The sequence below is a fragment of the Alligator mississippiensis genome, chromosome 1, assembly GCF_030867095.1.
Source record: "Alligator mississippiensis isolate rAllMis1 chromosome 1, rAllMis1, whole genome shotgun sequence".
NCBI classification, from domain to species: domain Eukaryota; kingdom Metazoa; phylum Chordata; order Crocodylia; family Alligatoridae; genus Alligator; species Alligator mississippiensis.
Window position 1 is genome coordinate 8,973,005 of NC_081824.1, and position 17,975 is coordinate 8,990,979.

General features: G+C 50.1%; 1 protein-coding gene across 1 annotated transcript in view; it reads right to left on the reverse strand.

Moving 5' to 3' along the window:
* The window catches only part of PAQR8 (progestin and adipoQ receptor family member 8), a 30,551-nt gene extending 13,049 nt beyond the window's left edge, over positions 1 to 17,502 (reverse strand). Inside the window, exon 1 of the mRNA XM_019491339.2 lies at positions 17,442 to 17,502. The gene's annotated coding sequence lies outside the window, so the exon portion shown is untranslated. The remainder of the gene's footprint in view (positions 1 to 17,441) is intronic.
* Between the last annotated feature and the right edge of the window lie 473 nt (positions 17,503 to 17,975).

Genomic DNA, 17,975 nt, shown 5'->3' on the forward strand with positions numbered 1-17,975 from the left:
TCAAGGGGGGGAAAAAGAGAGACAGAAACCCAAGGTCAGCGCTGACTGTTTCGCTTTCACAGAGCCTCTATTCTTCCCCTCTTGCGGGGGTGTCGTGCCTGCTGAAAGCAGCATTTATTTGGAGGGCGGCTCAAAACCTTTCCCTACCCCGATCTCTGGAGGATACAGTTATTTGGGCTGCTCCCAGTCAAAAGCAACCAAATATCATTTGTTCGGGCTCAGAGATGCAACAAGGGAAAGGAGTGAGTGGAAAGCAGCCAGGTGGTATCATTTACAGCCATAATAGGAGCGTCAAAATACAAGGAAAGCGATCCCTTTTCAAAGCTTCCCCCTTGCTGCTTTTGCTTTTCACTTGGGGTCCGACATCTGATGGGGGCGTTTGAATGAGACAATCTGAAGCTCTGTACGGGCTCCCGATCTCCCCATTGGGCTGGCACCAAACCGAGAGATGTGAAATGAAGATTGTTCTTATCTATTGTATGCACTCGAAGGACATGAATCAGGCACTAGATATGTGTGCGAGAAAGGCAGGGTTTCATAGGGGGCGATTCCCGGTACACCAGGCAGACGGAAATGCAACCCGAGTTATGCCGAAGTCTGTTTAGAGCCGTTTTCTTCAATAAATGTCTCCGTTTTAGGAAAGACTGTGATCCTATATGTTATGACGTTAGCCGTGCTGGATGATTTCCCCTGCAGAGCTGGCCAAGGCATTATTATTCCTAGCTATACAGCGTGAAAAATGGGTTTGCCACTTACAACAAGATGTCTGAATTCACGACGCGAGAATGATCTGCTTCCAAAGCCACCAGCTCCAAGATTAGGTTGGCTCGTTACAGGGTTTTATGCAAATGGATGGAGCGGGTCCTCCGTGAATTCATTACCACTGGCTCAGTTCTTTTTAAAGGAAAAGATTTTCCCTAGGAAAAACAGCCATATTTTTAAATAAAAACACTTCTGTAAAAACACGGTCAAAATTGGCTAACTTGGGGGTGGGGGCAGCATCATTTTTAAAGTACAATGTCAAAACCACTAGGGATTGTTTTAATTTAAAGAAAAAAGTTCTCAGGAAGCAGAAATGATTTTGCAAAAATCACTGGGGAAAAAAACCCCATTCTTCACATCCACACTGCACCTGGAATACAATTATAAACGGCACAAAAGTGCAAAAAATGCAAGTGCCCCAGCCGGATAACTGCCATTTGCATGCACAAAGTGAAATATTTTTGCAACATCCTATTTGAGAAACATGGAAAATGGGTCCATTTGAAGCCTAAAGAAAAAATAAATCCCTGAAACCTATCATCCCTTCTTTTCCTTTAATCAACTTTACAATTTGCTCCTTGCTGGGAGGTCTGAGAGAGCGGTGTTGGATAGTTATCCATCATCCCAAAAGTGCCTGCATCTTCCATCATAGGTTTCATAGATTTCATAGGCATTAGGGCTGGAAGGGACCTCGGAAGATCATCGAGTCCAGCCCCCCGCCCAAAGGGCAGGACGTCAGCTGGGGTCATGGGATCCCAGCAAGATAAGCATCCAGTTTCATCTTGAAGGTGTTCAATGTAGGCGCTTGAACAACCTCCGGTGGCAGGCTGTTCCAGACCTTGGGGGCTCGGACAGTAAAGAAATTCTTCCTTATGTCCAGCCTGAAACGATCTTGTAGTAGTTTGTGACCATTCGTCCTCGTCATCCCTTGGGGCGCTCTGGTGAACAAACGTTCCCCTAGATACTGGTGGTCACCCCTGATAAACTTGTAGGTGGCCATCAGATCACCCCTGAGCCTGCGCTTTTCCAGGCTAAAGAGCCCCAGGGCTCTCAGCCTGTCATCGTAGGGTCTGCTTCCCTGACCTCTGATCATGCGCGTGGCTCTTCTCTGGACTCTCTCAAGCTTCTCCACATCCTTTTTGAATTGTGGAGCCCCAAACTGGACGCAGTACTCCAGCTGCGGCCTCACTAAGGCCAAGTACAGGGGGAGAATGACGTCCCGGGATTTGCTTGAGAAGCATCTATGGATGCAAGCCAGTGTTTTGGTCGCTTTACTAGCCACAGCATCGCATTGCAGGCTCATGTTCATCTTGTGGTCAATGATGACCCCCAAGTCTCTTTCTTCCTTAGTGCTAGCCAACATAGCACTGCCGAGCCTAAAAGGATGCTGCGGGTTTTTTTCCCCAAGGTGGAGAACCTTGCATTTATCGGCGTTGAACACCATCAGATTCTCGTCCGCCCACTCGCTGAGCCTGTCCAGGTCAGCCTGGATCACCCGCCTGTCTTCTGGCGTGGATGCTTTGCCCCAAAGTTTGGTGTCATCGGCGAACTTGGCCAGTCCGCTTCTGACTCCAGTGTCCACATCGTTAATGAAGATGTTGAACAGTATGGGTCCAAGGACAGAGCCCTGGGGGACCCCGCTGGTCACAGGACACCACGATGAGTGACTTCCATCAATTACTACCCTCTGGGTCCGACCCCGGAGGCAATTTTCCAGCCAGTGGATCGTGGGGGACCCAAGGCGACAATTGGCCAGTTTCTCCAAGAGACGATCATGAGACACCAGATCGAAAGCTTTTTTGAAGTCAAGATATATGACATCAATCTCTTCTCCCTTGTCCAGGTGATAGGTCACCTGGTCGTAGAAGGAAATGAGATTGGTCAAGCAAGACCTACCCGCAACAAACCCGTGCTGGCTATCCCTTAAGATGTTGGCGTCGGCCAGTCCATTAAGGATGGCCTCCTTAATAAACTTTTCTAAGATCTTCCCCGGGATAGAAGTCAGGCTGATGGGCCTATAGTTAGCCAGATCCACTTTCCTCCCTTTCTTGAAGATAGGCACCATGTTGGCCTTCTTCCAGTCTTCGGGCACTACACCAGAGCGCCAAGAGTTTTCAAAGATCCGCGCTAGAGGCTGGGCTATGATGCTCGCCAGCTCCTTGAGTACCCTGGGGTGAAGATTGTCAGAGCCGGCTGACTTGAAGGTATCCAGCTTCTCAAGATGTTCCTTCACAAAGTCAGCATTAATGGAGGGCAGGGGATCACCCTCACCCGGACTTCCCGGCCCTGTAGCGGGCACGGGCGTCCCATGGGGCTGATGAAAGACCGACGCAAAGTACCTATTTAATAGGTTGGCTTTTTCCTGGGCGTCAGTTGTCAGTTGCCCCATCTGGTTCAGCAGGGGTCCAACGTTGCCCCTGCTTTTCCTCCGGCTCCCCACATATCTGAAAAAGGACTTTTTATTGTCCTTGATGCTCAAAGCTAGCTGGAGTTCAGTTGCAGCCTTGGCTTTCCTGGTCTGCTCCCTACAGGACCGGACCAGTGCAGAATAATCCTCCTTGGAGGGGACTCCCATCCTCCATCCTTTGTAGGCCTTTCTTTTTAGCCTCAGGAGGTCTGCTAGGTCCCTGGAGAGCCAGGGGGGCTGCTGTGCCCTCTTGCTGCCTTTCCTCCGAGATGGAATAGACTTAGTTTGTGCATTGAGGATCGCTCCCTTGAGGAGCAACCACTCTTCTTGAACTCCCCTCTCCCTGTGGTCACAGTCCCTTAGGGCCTCACTGACAAGCCTCTTTTTTTTTTTTTTTCTTTTTTTATTTACTTAATCTGATTGCAACTAGCAGATAACAACACTGTCAAGAGTCCGGGACACATAACATGTCTGCAATCTCTCTTACTTCCTCCTCTTAGCAAGAATGCAGTGCATGACCATAATCCCCATTCCATTATTACGAAGTGCGAGTATGCAACAGGGGAGGGGAGGGGAGGGGAGGGGAGAAAAAGGAAGCACTTGGGAATCAGTTAGGCATCCCACCTGTGATCCTGTGTGATACCTACAAGAAACACTGCTCGTTTATAAAAATACCCCCTATACAAACCAACCTAGATAATATAATGACTGAAAACTTTATTAACGCAGAAATTAGGCTGCCCTTCTATAACATCAAGTTTACTAAAACACAAACTTCTGAAAATCATAACACTAAGAGTTTAGGTATCTGTCCACATAACCTTAACTTTGTCTTCTTCGAGCAAGTTCCCAATGCAGTCGTAAACATATACACTCTCACTGCTTCTGAACTACACTGAAGAGGGGCTACCGGTTTGCCATACAAACACTATCCCCAAGGAAAAACAAAAAGAAAAACCCATACCACATATGCTAAATTTTACATCCTGGTTTACAACTTCTTGGCCCTTACATATAGGATGTCATTTATATTTTCACTTACCCATCAGTAAACCTAGAGAACACATTCATCTCCCACCCAAAACTGAGAATCCCCATGGCAAGACAACCCCAGGATTTCACTCCAGACACATAATGTCGGGCCAAAGGAAGCATCCGAGATCATTCAAATTGTGTGCAACTTTTTCTTTTGATCACAAAGATACAGGGGACAGACTCAACCCCCTTCCAGAACAACATGGTCCCCCATGGTAAGCAAGAGTGTCGTACCCCATTTTTTTCCGTGACAAGAAATAAAGCCTGCAGAACACAGCTCCTTATAGCCTGCTGCTGCAAGGCTCAACAGCTCTGCTTAGATGCTCAGCTACTTGCTATACTTTTCCTATTTCAGCAACCAGTTAATCAGGCCCAATAGAAAAAAGTCCTTTGTATATTCAGTGGCTAATTACGCGAAATGTGTGGTATGGCACAGGAAAGACTCTTCAGGGATGAAACCTTGCCCCTCTGCTGCTTCGGATCCTTTTTTATCTCCTGGTTTAGAAGATGTTCCACTTTTTTTCTTGTCCTCATGCGTGGCGTACCACCAGCGTGCGAAAGCCATCGCCGCCCGCCGGATCGTCCTCGCAGCTGAAGCCGCAATGGGAGCACGGAGCCCAGCCCCGGCCCGGCCCATTCACCCCTCCTGTTCACGGTCTATGTAAGGCACCGGGCGAGACTGCAAGGAGTTTTGCAATCATGTGCATGCTGCATTCTGGTTGGGAGAAGCATTTATAAGTAGGGACCTGCTTAAATCACAGCTTTGCGATTTTCATGGAAACAGCAAAAAAACAGAGATCTCTGTGAAAAATGGCACTGGCCCCAATTTCACAGAAAATCAACCAAAAAATAAAAATTAAATAAAAATAAAATGCCGGCTCCCCAATGGGTCCTGGCTGCCAGGGTGGCATGAAGGGCAGCACCCGAGACGAGACCGGGGCTGTCCCCTGATGTTTCTCTGCCAATCAGTGTGGAGGGGCAGGGACACATGAAGAGCAGCCAACCCTTGTCCCTCCTCCACACAAACCCTCTCCACCAATCAGTGCCAAGGTGGGGGCCACCATGCAATGACCACGAAATCAGCTCTTACCAAGCTGTGAAAATTGGTTTCTCTTGCCATGAGTTAGGTAGGTCCCCATTTATGACATGCTGGGCCACTGTCTGTGCCATCAGTTGAGGAGCTATAGATACCAGCTGTTAGGATGGCTCATGGCTTCTGTCCCCGTTGGGGCCACTGCTGTTCAGATAGCCGTGGCAGCCATGGGGGTCTTTTATCTCAGCACCCATGACCATCGCACTCTCGTGTGGACCTCAAGAATGTCACCTACACGTTTGGCACATCCAAGCGTGACCACAGTCACACTTTTGGCACATCCAAGCTTGACCGCAGTCATGAACTCAAAAATGATGAGCGTGGAAGCCTCCTGGAGTATCAGCTGATGCAGAACGTGGCTCCCCGACACCCACGGGCCATTACGAGCACAGTGCTGTGGTCAAAGCAAGCCAATTTTTCTCCCAAGGAGACGAGGAATATTCAATACCAACAGTGCAGCATGAAATCCATGAAGAGCGGGAGCTCAAAGCCCTGTTGTTTTACAAGGATACATTCAGCACAGAATCCTATTTCACTTTCCACATGCGAATGGCAGGGATCCAGCTGGGGAAGTCCCAGTCTTGGCACATATGCACAGTTTGCGATTCTATTCCATGTGCAGCGTGGACATGGAAAAGACCACGCAGCTACTCGGCATGGGCAGGTACACACTTATATACATGCATACCCATGTGTATGGCCTGAAATTGTGGCCCAGAAAAAAAAAAAAATCAGTGAGGAAGAAGATGCTCCTCCAACTAAGGCATTCATCCAGAAAGCTGGAGTGCCAGCTTCCCCTTACAGGGTATTGAACCTGCAGCTCTGACTTCCCCCAAGGCCATGCTTTAGCCACCAGGCCGCAGGTGAGGCATTAGTTAGCCGATCACTTTTCCAGTGCTCCTTTTGAAGCAGAGCCACTGCTCCTTGTTTTGCATCACCTCTTAGTCATTTGATAAAAATAGTTGCAGAGGAAGAGGATGCTTTTGCCCCATCGGGAGCAAGGATTCAGACTAGAAACCGGTGCCTGCTCCCTTCCAAGGCTGCAGTCAACTCACCGAGCAATATGTTTGGATATCTCCCCATCTCAGCTGCCAGCTAGAAGAAAAGGGGCTGGCTATTGCCTAACCTGTGGTGTTTAGAGCACTGTGCTGGCAAGTTGGAAAAATTCAGCTTCAGACCCTATCTCAGTGAGGGGAGCCTATAAGCCAAGTTTCCTGCTTTCTGGGAACATGCCCTACCCAGTGAGTGACTGGCATCCCTCCTCTGGCATCTAACACCTGCTAGTCATAAGGCCTTACCAGGTAGAAGTTTTGCAACGTACGCTCATACGTCCTGGACCGGCTCACCCAGACTATAACCTGCAGCTCAAGCTCAGCAGCAAGGTGCCTGCTTATGCACAATTGATTGTAGGAGGCTCTAAACTGCTTAACGGCGACCCATCATGGCACCTGCTCACATCCACTTAAGCAGAGCTCAGGTTAGAGAAGAAAAGGGGAAGGTGAGAAAATGTCCTAGGCAAGACAAGTTCAGAAAGCAAAAATAAAGGCTGAAGCATGAAGATGGAGGGGGTTGTTACACGTTACACTTACACACGTGCTAAGTGTGCTAAGACTCCTCCATGAAGATAATATCAATTGCTATCATGGCTGGGATCCACAATCCGATAACTGGACTCCATGGGGATCTCCATATGACTCTGGTGGGTCTCCGGGCTGGGGTATTCAATTCAGAGAACAGGCCAAAGCCCTGCTCTCCCAACACGCATACTCTCCATTGGAAGCCAAGTACAGGGGACTCAAGGCAGGATCTATCCCAATATGCATTAATCCCAGAGTTATTGCCTCCTGACAGAACGAGCCTTGCCATCCAAGATGACAAGCCAGAACAATGCCACTTCTCTCTGTTTTCTAGCCTGGAGACCTGCTTGGCCAGCAGCCAGCTTCTCTGTGCTGAGCAGTAAGTGCCTCTTGACACCAACCTTGCATTGTCCAAGGGTTGGGTGGTTTCCAGGACATGAGACTAGTGCACCTAGTACAATGAACAATGTGCCAGGGCCTTGGATGTGGGTGAAGTGAGACCAAGTTCCTGCCAAGAGGAGAATCATGCTATGTGGCTTCCTTGGGCAGTGCTTGGGGTGTTGGAGCAGGTATGGCAAAGGGCTCGTTCAAGCCGTGAGCTCTAAATCTGGCAGCAAGCTGGGCCATTAACAACCTCTGTCCCCTGGGAAAGTCACTTGGGTCCAATGTATTTAAAACATAAGCGATCAGAAGATCTGGCCTGATTTCTAGTGTTTTGGGTGCTCTGCTCCCTATCAACTTATCCAGAACCTGCAAAATAGAAGCCATGTGGGGTGCTTGGAGATGGGTTTTGGTGACTCACCTGCAAGATCTTCATTTGAAAATATTTGGCTAGAACCCCCTACAACCTCCATGTCTCTACCTATGATACGGGTGTTGAGACTTCTCCAGTGTGATAAAATACTGAATTAACCTACAAAATTAACTACAAATTTAAAAAAAAAAAGAGCAACAACCAATCCCGGATACGTGCAAAGCATGAGTTATCATCAATGTATACTGCAATAGGTCCAACAACTCTACTCTGGGACCATTGCCCCCTTGTCCTAGATAGTGTACACAGGCATTTAGGAAGTGTCCCTGCTACAGGGCCCGTACAATCCAGGGAACTGTTCCATTCACACTTCATCTCCTCTAAACACATTTACCATTTGTATTCCCCACATCTACTCACTACTGCTTCAAGGGATTATTTTACCCACTACAGCTTGGCCATTCCCTGTCTCAGTTCCTTCTACAGTTTCCTCTTAAAACCAAATCTCATGCAGGTCGCCAGCCCAGGGGGTCTCTTCCAGTCCTGTGTTCCTACTGTGGGTCCTGCCAAGTGCAGGTCCTGCCATGCACTGGTGAGAGACTACGGGGTGAGTTTCAATGGACAAGGACATGAGACTAGTGATGTACTGCTGAGAGTCATTAACTAAAGGAATCCTGCAAATAGTCTCCCTAAACCTTCACAAACACCAAAACCACCATATAACAAGCAGGGGTAATAGGGGCACTGCCAATGCCCTGTCAGGGGCAGGGAAACGGATGGGTAATGCATGCTTAGAAGTTCCTACGAAAAAGGACCATGACCCTCGTTCCAGAGGAAGTCAACCCTTGCCCCCTGCCCTGCCTCCTCCCAAATCCATGCCAATCTAACCCTGAGGAAGACTTCCCTTCTAATCCCAGAACTGGCTTTCTATGACCCCGAACGGAAGAGCAAGGCCCTCTAGCCAGGAACCTCTTGGCTTTCTAAATACTGGCAGGAACATCAGCACAACCTAGTTAAAAAGCCCCAGCCTTAGCTATGGCCAACGTCCCAGTGCCTCACAGGAAAGTATTAAAAACAACTCAGAAGCTAGTAGCATTCATGAGCTGTACTGCTAAAAGCCCATTTGTTGTCTTCTCTGCCAAGACCGCAGAGGAAGATGCCAATTAACACCAAGGGGTCCAGAGTACTTTGTGGCGTAAATACACTTCCAGTAGGAATTTAGTTGTGACCGACCTTATTGCACAAGAACCAGCCAGTGAAAATTCATTCACTGATGGCAAAGGAAACCAAAGCCCCAGCTGAGAACTAAGTAGCATGGATCTGCTGGAGGAACGAGGAGCAATGGTCTCAAGTTGCAGCAAGAGAAGTTTAGGTTAGATATCAGAAAAGCTTTCCTACTAGGAGGGCAGTAAGGCACAGGAACAGGCTAGCCAGAGAGGTTTTGACATCTCCATCCTTGGAGGTTTTTAAGACCTGATTAGACAAAGCCTTCGCTGGGATGATCTACTTCGAGACAGTCCTGCTCTGAGCAGGGGCCTGGACTAGATGACCTCCTGGGGTCCCTTCCAAGCCTCATTTTCTATGATGAAACAAGTGGTCAGGACCTCGTATAAGATACTACATCTAAAGTCTGGAAGGCTGCCGTAACTAGATTCTAGAGGCAATTGCTTTCGGACTTCCTTCCAAAGGAAGGAACTTTCACCGCTGTGTTGACTGAGATGCTCCTTAACTTAGAAGGCAAAAGAAGGTAGGAATTGGGAGACAGTCCCTCAGTGAGAGGTTGGGGAGAGACAAAGGGACTGCAGAGGCTTGCCTACTGCTCCACAATAAATACCGTCATTTATTTCTTCCTATTCATGCCGGTTTATCTTGACTGAACCTGACGACCACTACAAGTGGGACATGGTATCCTCCTTCACATCCTATCCCAAGTCCCTGGGTGATGTTACCATGCACTGCAGAGGCTGCTGCATCTCATTGGATGCATCTACACAAGACATTTATTGCGGAGATGACTAATTAGCTCTGCAGTAAGACGTCACCATCTGCACGTGCGGTGCTATTAGACCAGAGTAAAGCAATTAAGTCTGCTGTAGGATACTACTGCCAGACACAAATATTACCCTATAGTGGAGTTATTTTTTCCACCCCAACACACGTGTAGACGCTGACTGGGGCATAAGGGTGTAACAGTGTGGGGGCTGCCTGCCAGCTAGCCCCACACTGTAGCATGTTTGTGCCATGGCCAGCCTCTGAAGCAAGTTGAGTTGGGTCGGAGTAGCCCTGGGCTGCCAGGCTGACCCCTGGGACCCCCTCCTAGCCACGGCTGCTCCACCCTGGCTCAACACGCTGCATCCTGGGCACATGTGCAAATGCCATGCCTGGAAGCAATAAACTTTGGTGCAAACTGTGCCTGAGTTTATTCAGCCACACTAATTGCACATGTAGATAGAGGCTGTGAACATATAAAGTCTGTAGTCTTTTGGAAGAGTTAATCCCCACTTCGTCCCTGGACAATGCCATGTCGCTTCCACACCAGCCACATTAAGTGAAGCAGCATGAGATCCGCCCTGGATGCAAAACCCACCAGGTGCGGGTGAAGTGGAAAGGCAGCCACGGCACGGGTAATGCCTGCATTGGGAAAGTCTGACATAACGTATAGCCAAGGCAAGGCAGAGATGCACCCTCAGAGACCTGGGAGTTTGCACCAATATTATTAGGTGCAGTTCCCGCTTCTCTGGTTGCTCCATTTCCTCCTTATAGCCTCAAGACCTATTGATGGGGCAACCTCCTTTCTGAATCAGCACCTCCCTAGAATACTATGGGATACCGAGTATGCAAAAGTCCAGGCTAGGAACAGAGCCCAGCAAAGTCAGTAGTCAGAAAATCAGCAGAGGGGCTTACCAGAGCAGACCTTTAGAGGAACTGCTGGCTGGCCTGCAGCCCGCTGCCATTGATGGGACTCAAAGGGGAAGCTAACCAGGAAACCCAGACAGTGGCCAACTGGTTCATTAGCTGGGGAACAGCTGCCAGTCAGAGCCCCAGACTGGTGTAGCCAACTAAACCACTAGCCCAGGCTGGGACCCTGACTGATACCACCTTAAAAAGCAAACCATCCCTCGTATGGGCAGATGTATGGACTTTTACAGGACTTCACACCCAAAATGTATGGGTTTGCTCACGCAAGTGAGATTCCTGTCAAGCCAGGTCCTTCTAAAGATCACTGGTTAAAAAGCAAAAACCAGTGATCCATATTAGCACTGTGGCATAAGCCAGCATGGCTTGCACTGCCTTGACATGCACCAGCTGTGTTCCCAGATCCACCACATTTATATTCTGCATGGGATTTCTGCAATCAAGTGACCCGCTGTGCCCTGCCAAACAAATGGGCCCAGACTGTGAGAGCATTGTGAAAAGCGGAGGGGAAGTTGCCCAACAGATCTCCCTTAGCCTGTAAAGCTGGACTGGCTAGGTTTTATTTTTGCTTATAAGCATGCTGCCTCCGCAAAGACAAATGCAGAAAAATATTTTTAAGGCTTTAGATCTGAAGACTGCAGCATTAGAAAAAAAAAAAAGCACATCTTTATCAGGCACATCATTAGCAAGATTTGTAAGCACACAACGTGTTGCCAGTGAGCTGTTGGCCCTGCAGGCTCTACCTTTTCTATACTGGGACCCTTCCCTATACTGGGGAATCCCTAGCCATGGTTGAGCTGTGAGGACCTTCCACTTTGCAACACCAGAAGGGCAAGGTGGTCATGCCCCCTGTCCCCATTGTGTGACCCACCAGTGAGTGACATACCCCAGGAGAAGAATCACTGCCTTAGACACTCTTCAAGGGAACATATCACCCCCGAGGAATTTATTAAGCAGGCGTTGTTAATATGATGCTGAAAGGGCTGGGAATGGCTGCGATGTATTGCTAGCTATACGCAAGCCTTGTAAATGATTTAGAAACATCAAGCTGAGCACACAGCTGCCTCCGCAACCATGCCACTGCTACTCCCTCGAAACCGCTCCCTCCTTCGGCTCGCTTGCAGCACCTCGCCGCTTCAATCTGGCTGTAGACACTTCACGGCGGGGAGCATCTTTTCCCCCTGCTTCGGGAGAAAGCCTGAAGCGATGAGGCCCCTAATCTCTACTGAAGCCTTGGACAGAGCCTCGTTTAAAAGCATGCCGCATCCCATTCCTGTTTAACAGCATCAGGACCTGGAAGAGCATGCAAAGCTGCGGGATGGATGGGAATGGCCTTTAGCCACAATTGGGAATCAACAGAAAGGTTTCTGTGGCCTGGCTTGATTTTTCTGTTCCTAGAAACTCTTAGCAATGTATGCAAGCTACCTGAGGAAAGGCTGAAAAAAATGGGTGCACTTAGGTTGGAGAAAAAAGGAGATTATGGGAGGACATGACAGCAGCTTTCAGATATTTGAAAGGCTGCCATGAGAGATGGAGAAACTTTCTTCTCCTTTGCCACAGAGCACGGGACTAGAGGCAATGGGTTTAGGCAAGGTAGGGAGACAGATCCGACTTCAGGACATGCTTCCTGACCCCAAAAACAGTAGGACAGTACAAGAAGCTGCCTAGAGAAGTTGTGATACCTCCTTTGCTGGAGATTTTCATGAAGAGGATGACTGGGTTCCTGTCTGGGCTGATTTATGGGTTTAGGCAAGCTAGGCAGACAGGTCAGACTTCATTCAGGACATGCTTCCTGACCCCCAAAACAATAGGACCGTACAAGAAACTGCCTGGAGAAGTTGTGACACCTCCTTTGCTGGAGATTTTCATGAAGAAGGTGACTGGGCACCTGTCTGGGCTGATTCATGAACAGCAAATCCTGCCTCTGCTGGGGGTGGACTAGATAACCCCCAAGGTCATTCCCAACCCTATAATTTAACAGGTAACATCCAGGTGAATCTGTATGTTCCCCAAATAATAAAAACGCATGTCTTGTTTAAGTAACCCACAGTTATGCTTCCTCCCAGCATATGCGAAAAGCAACCGTATACTTTCAATCTGAATGGTTTCTATCTCAGGAGGGAAACAACCCGCAAAGACACGCTTGCCCCATGAAGACACAGCAGATGCACCTTGCCCGCACCAGGCAGCTGTGCCCTAGTCGGGGAAAGCTGACTTAATAAAGACACTTCACAAAACACAAGCACCAACACCTACAGCCCTCACACTCTTCAGTATATTTAATCACACGGTACTGGAAAGCAGCCTTTCTTCAAACCCAGCCCCAGCTGAAAGAGCATAACATATGGAACAAGGTTTTAATGACTAATAACAGTACGTGACAGGGCAGAGTTTGCCCATAGCTCTTAGAAGTATATATACTTGCAAAAGGGTGGCGAAGAGTCGCTGTCCATCCATATCTGCAGCTGCATAAGCCAAGGCCCCAAGTCAACGAGCTTCCCAAAGCCGGGCAACAGCAAAGCCAGGATTGGAATTGAATTCTCTTCCTGACAGCTCCTTATCTAGCCCCCCCGAGGCAGAGATGCTCCTTTTCAGAGGCAGCAAGCCCTTAAATATTTTAGCTTCCCTCTGACCTAAATGCACGCTAAGTCTTATTCAGCTAAAGCAGAATAAGAGCAATCCGTGGTAGGTAAACTTAAGTTACAGCTTCACAACAAAAAGTTGCAGAGGTACCGGACAAAGGACTGGAAGCGACCACAAGTGATCAATACTCGAGTTACTCGTCTCCAGGAGTCCAGTGCAAGTTGGAGGGACCACACTTTGAAATGATCCCAAAGCTGTGCAGAGGGCCTAGATTTGCATTTGATGGGGTTATGAATGCAAACTGATGGTTGCTACCAGGGCTCCTGTACACCATGCTGGTCTCTCCTCCAAAAATATGTCACCCACAGACTCCAGAGAGCCATGCGCGTCTTCTTCTGGGGATCCAGATGGGAGAAGGTGGCGAGAAAGACGCTGTACAAGACCAAGCAGACCAGAAGCAGGAGGAAATGCCAGACATCCTCCTGTTCCCCAGAGCCAAGCACATGAGCCAGATCTGCAAGCTGGCAACTGGACCAGAGCCTAAAACAGCCCACTACCCAGGGCACATGCCGAGCTGGCGGTGGGTATGCCCAATGGGTGACCATGGCCCATGGTGTAGCCATGTTTCTCCAAGGTCCTGGATGAGATCTGGAGCAAATACGACCTGCTCAAAGAAGCCCCTTCAACCATGACCAACCACCGAAAGATGCAGGAGGCAGAGACAGACTGTCAACCATGGCCCTGCTCCTTGGTGACAACTGCCAGGCCGTGCAGGAGAAAATCTTCTACAAGGTCTTTCTGTAGGCCCTTGTGTACACACACACACATGCACACACACCCCTTTTTATTTTAATTTTTTTGCAAAAATAACTCCCTTGCACAATTGACTTGAGCATCAGGAGCTTTGCAGCTTCCACAGGCTAACTTAACTTGGAAGCACTGTTGTGCTTGAGCTAAACCCGAGTGTGAATGGGGGTCGGATTAGGGCCAAAATTCAAGCCAAAAATGCATTCAAGACAAACTGAAGGGACAACGAGGAGTTGTCCCAACACGACTTACGGCCTGTCCACGCAGATGGTGCCGGTCAATTTGATTAAAAGCTCCGTGACTCTTGAGATCCATGTGTGCGGGTGCAGGTGAGTTTCTAGGTAAGAGCCTTACGTGGTTTATAATCCCTGCCATACCAGCGAGCTCTCACCGGTCTTCTGAAGGCTCTCTGAGAGTTGCAGACGACTTTGCAAAGCAAAGCAGGAGGAAGTTGTCTTCAGGGCAAAAATCCATTCAGAGAAGGAAGAGCGCTTTTCAGAGGTCGCCTATCAGGTGTCCTGCAGCATGTTTATGAGCTGTGCGTAACACGGCAGGGAGGCGTACAAATTAATACACAAGGGGCCAAGATCCTGCTTTCATTCCCCGAAGTATCCAGCGAGGTTTGCACCACTGGAGGGTACCTGAACTTGAGTTACTTCCTGCACCTTGACACCTGCGTGACGGAGGAGAATTTGGCCGCGAGAGCCGTGAGATTATCAGCAACAGAATCCCAAGCGATAAGACGCAAAAGCAAAGAAAGGGAACAAAAGGGTGGGAAACATGCAAGCTCGGGAAGGAATTTGCCTTCCACGAAAGATGCTTTTTTTCCAAATATTGGTGAAACTGTTATAACAAAGTACAGCCTAATCCAAAGTACACGGAGCTCAGAGACACACTGGCTACAAGGAGATGTGGATTAGGCCCACTGCCAATAGTACACTCTGCAATAATAATACGCCCCAGAAAAGACCTAAAAACAAGAGCGGAAAGAGCAGAAATACACCTGTCTGATCTCCTACTATTGAGCGAGATACTCCGGTCCATACCAAGGAGCTCTGCTCACAATTTTGATCTGTTCCTTTGAAAGTCTGGGAGGAAATCAAAGGCCCGAGGTGCACAGCTTTACTCATTACCTGCCCTGCACACTCCTTCCAGGAGTAACACCCGGGCTGACAAGGCTGTCTAATCCCAGCCTTTTTGGCATCCTCCTCAAATGCTACTCTGATCCCCTTCCCCTGTCCTACCTGCTGCTCTGCTTTCTGCTCTCTCTGCCTGTTCCCTCCCCAATCGTCCATGCACTGCATACGGGCACTGCCTGGTGCCACTTGTGGCATAAATGCTGCAGATTGGCCACCCCTGATCTAATCGATTCTCCAATCCAACATGCCTCTCTGCAAGGCCTCAGCCACCCTGATATTACTATTCAGGTTGGGGTTTCCCTTCAAATTCAGGTGCAAGCTGTAATGTGAAGGGACTTATACTGATCTACAAGGGATCTGAAGCTGGGTCTACAGAATAGGGGGTGAGAAAAACATATAAATCAAGAAGCCCTGGCTTCATGCCATGGCCAAACAGGAAGGCATTGGAAATCTAATCTCCCCCCAGCCCAGCCAGGAGAGCAGCCGAAGGGCCCTGCCACCCAGCTCACACCAGCACTCACATTCCCACCCAGGCTCTCCTGGGTATTTACACAGCAGGCATTATCTGAGCTGTCCCCTGCCGTTAATATATGTATCCTCTCATCATCGCTCCTCGGGCAGAAAGGAAGCAGCTATGGACCCATTAAACAGCGAAGGATGTGACTCCGTTTAGCATGGATGTACCTGAGCCAGCTTTCAACCTGAAGCCACCCGAGCAGCCCGCAAGCTTCTCAGGACAAGGTTTTGCTGCTGGCCCGTAGCCCCCACCGCTGCCACGGGCATGCTGGCATTGCCAGCTGGAAGCCTGGCTGCGGTCGGCACAGACAAACGAGCCACTTCTGCCTGTGCAACATGCAGGTCTCCAGCGAGGCTGGCCTATTCGATGCACAGAAGCAGCACATGCGTGTGCAAACACTTAGATGGTTGCACCTCCCCCCCGTTATTACATGAGGCTCTCAGGTGTGCACCACTAATTCCTTGGAACAACTAAAACATGGACAGGGGCAGGAGCGAGAGGCAGAGGTTGATAACAAGTGCTCCAAGGGGGTACAGGGAGCAGAGCACACCAGCCAGTGCCCCCTGACCTCCAAATGGATCCAGTGCACGCTGCCCAGTGAAACCCGGCCCGGAGACATCACCGGACAAGAGACAGGAAAATGACCCGCAGTCGCCAGGCGTGTCCAGCAAGGCGGCAAAATCGAACCCCATCGTCCTTGACCCAGGCAGGCACCACGGCCGCCGAATGCTCTAACCCGGCAATTCTCAACCGAGGTCCCACTGCACCTGGGGGTGCCGTGACATCCTTTTAAGGGTGTCCCGAGACACAAATGCACTTAGCGGTGCAAATACCTGTTGCCAGCCTTGGCCATTTTCAAAGGACCTAGAGCCAAGCTGCAGAAATGTGGCTAAGCAGCCCCAAAGCCAGTGTCTGAGCAACCACAGTGTAAACCCACGCAGACATGACCACTAGCTTGGTCAGCAGAGGAGAGGAAGCCCGGCCTGCCACACCTCTAAGTAAAGCAGCGATGAGATGCAATTAAGCAAAGCAACAAGGCCTGAAAGGAGACATTAGAAGGGAAGAGCATGCATTAAATCATCCAAATACACTGCATCATCGCTTGAGCTTAAAATATGAATATTGGCAACTGATACCAGTAAATGCATGGGATGTTATTTTGCTCTAACCGATATCTTTTTGCTAAGATGCTTAGAGACGTAGTTTGTAAAAACACGGCAGCCCTGTCAGAGAAGACCATAAAACTAAGGTAAAGAAGAAACAGGCCAGTGCTGAACTCATTCCACAATGGGGAAAGAAAGGAGATTAAAAAAATACAAATACCCTCCCTTTTATTTCATAGAAGCATAAGAAACGAGGACTGGAAGGGACATCTTGTCCAGCCCCCTGCCCAAAGCAGGACCAGCCCCAACCCCATCACCCCAGCCAAGGCTTTGTCCAGCCAGGTCTTCAAAACCTCCAAGGATGGAGACTAACCTGTCCCGGTGCTGCACCACCCTCCAGGCAAGGAAGTGTTTTTCCTAATATCCACCCTCAACCCCGCACCCGGACAGGGTCTCTTCTCCAGCGTGCAAATCCCACCCGGCACCTTCCAAGTCCCAAGAAACCCGTCCCAAAAGTTTCAGTGCCAATCAGACCCATGTCTCAGCCCCGTTAGACGCGGGCATCTCCGGATGGGGCAGAGGCTGGAGGGAGATGGGGAGACCCCCGTGTGCCGGGGGCTGCCCTGGAGCCGGCAGACTTTGGGGTCCGCCCCGAGGAGCCCGCAGCGCCCGGGGCGCTTTGCAAGGGGGCTGCTCCGACCCCCAGCCAGGGGCAGATGCTGCCGCGGGGGCGCGGGCCGCCACTCACCGCGCCTGCAGCCGAGCCGAGCCGGAGCCGGAGCCGGAGCCGGGAGCGGCTGCAGCGGGCGGGCGGGCGGGCGGGGAGCCGCGGGATGCCGGCGGGGAGGAGCCGCGCCGGGCCTGCGCATGCCCCGCCGGGCACACGCACACGCACACGGGGATGCACACGCGCAGCGGCCCTGGCACACGCACACGCACGCGGGCTTGCCTGGGGGGGGGGTTCCCACGGATGCCTCCCGCGCCCTGCCGGGGACACACGCACGCGCACAGCAGCCCTGACACACGCACGGGCTCACACGGGTGCACGCCCGGCGGGGACACGCGCACATGCACTGGGGGTCACGCATGAACAACTGCATGTTGGGACACACACATACACACACACGCTGGTTCACACAAGTGATGCACACCCAGCTTTGGTCCTGCATGCCAGCAGTTGGACACACACACACATTGATGCCCTTGCACAGTGGGCCTTACACACACACACACAGAGGGGTTCACACAAGTGATGCACACCCATCACACCCAGCTCTGGTCC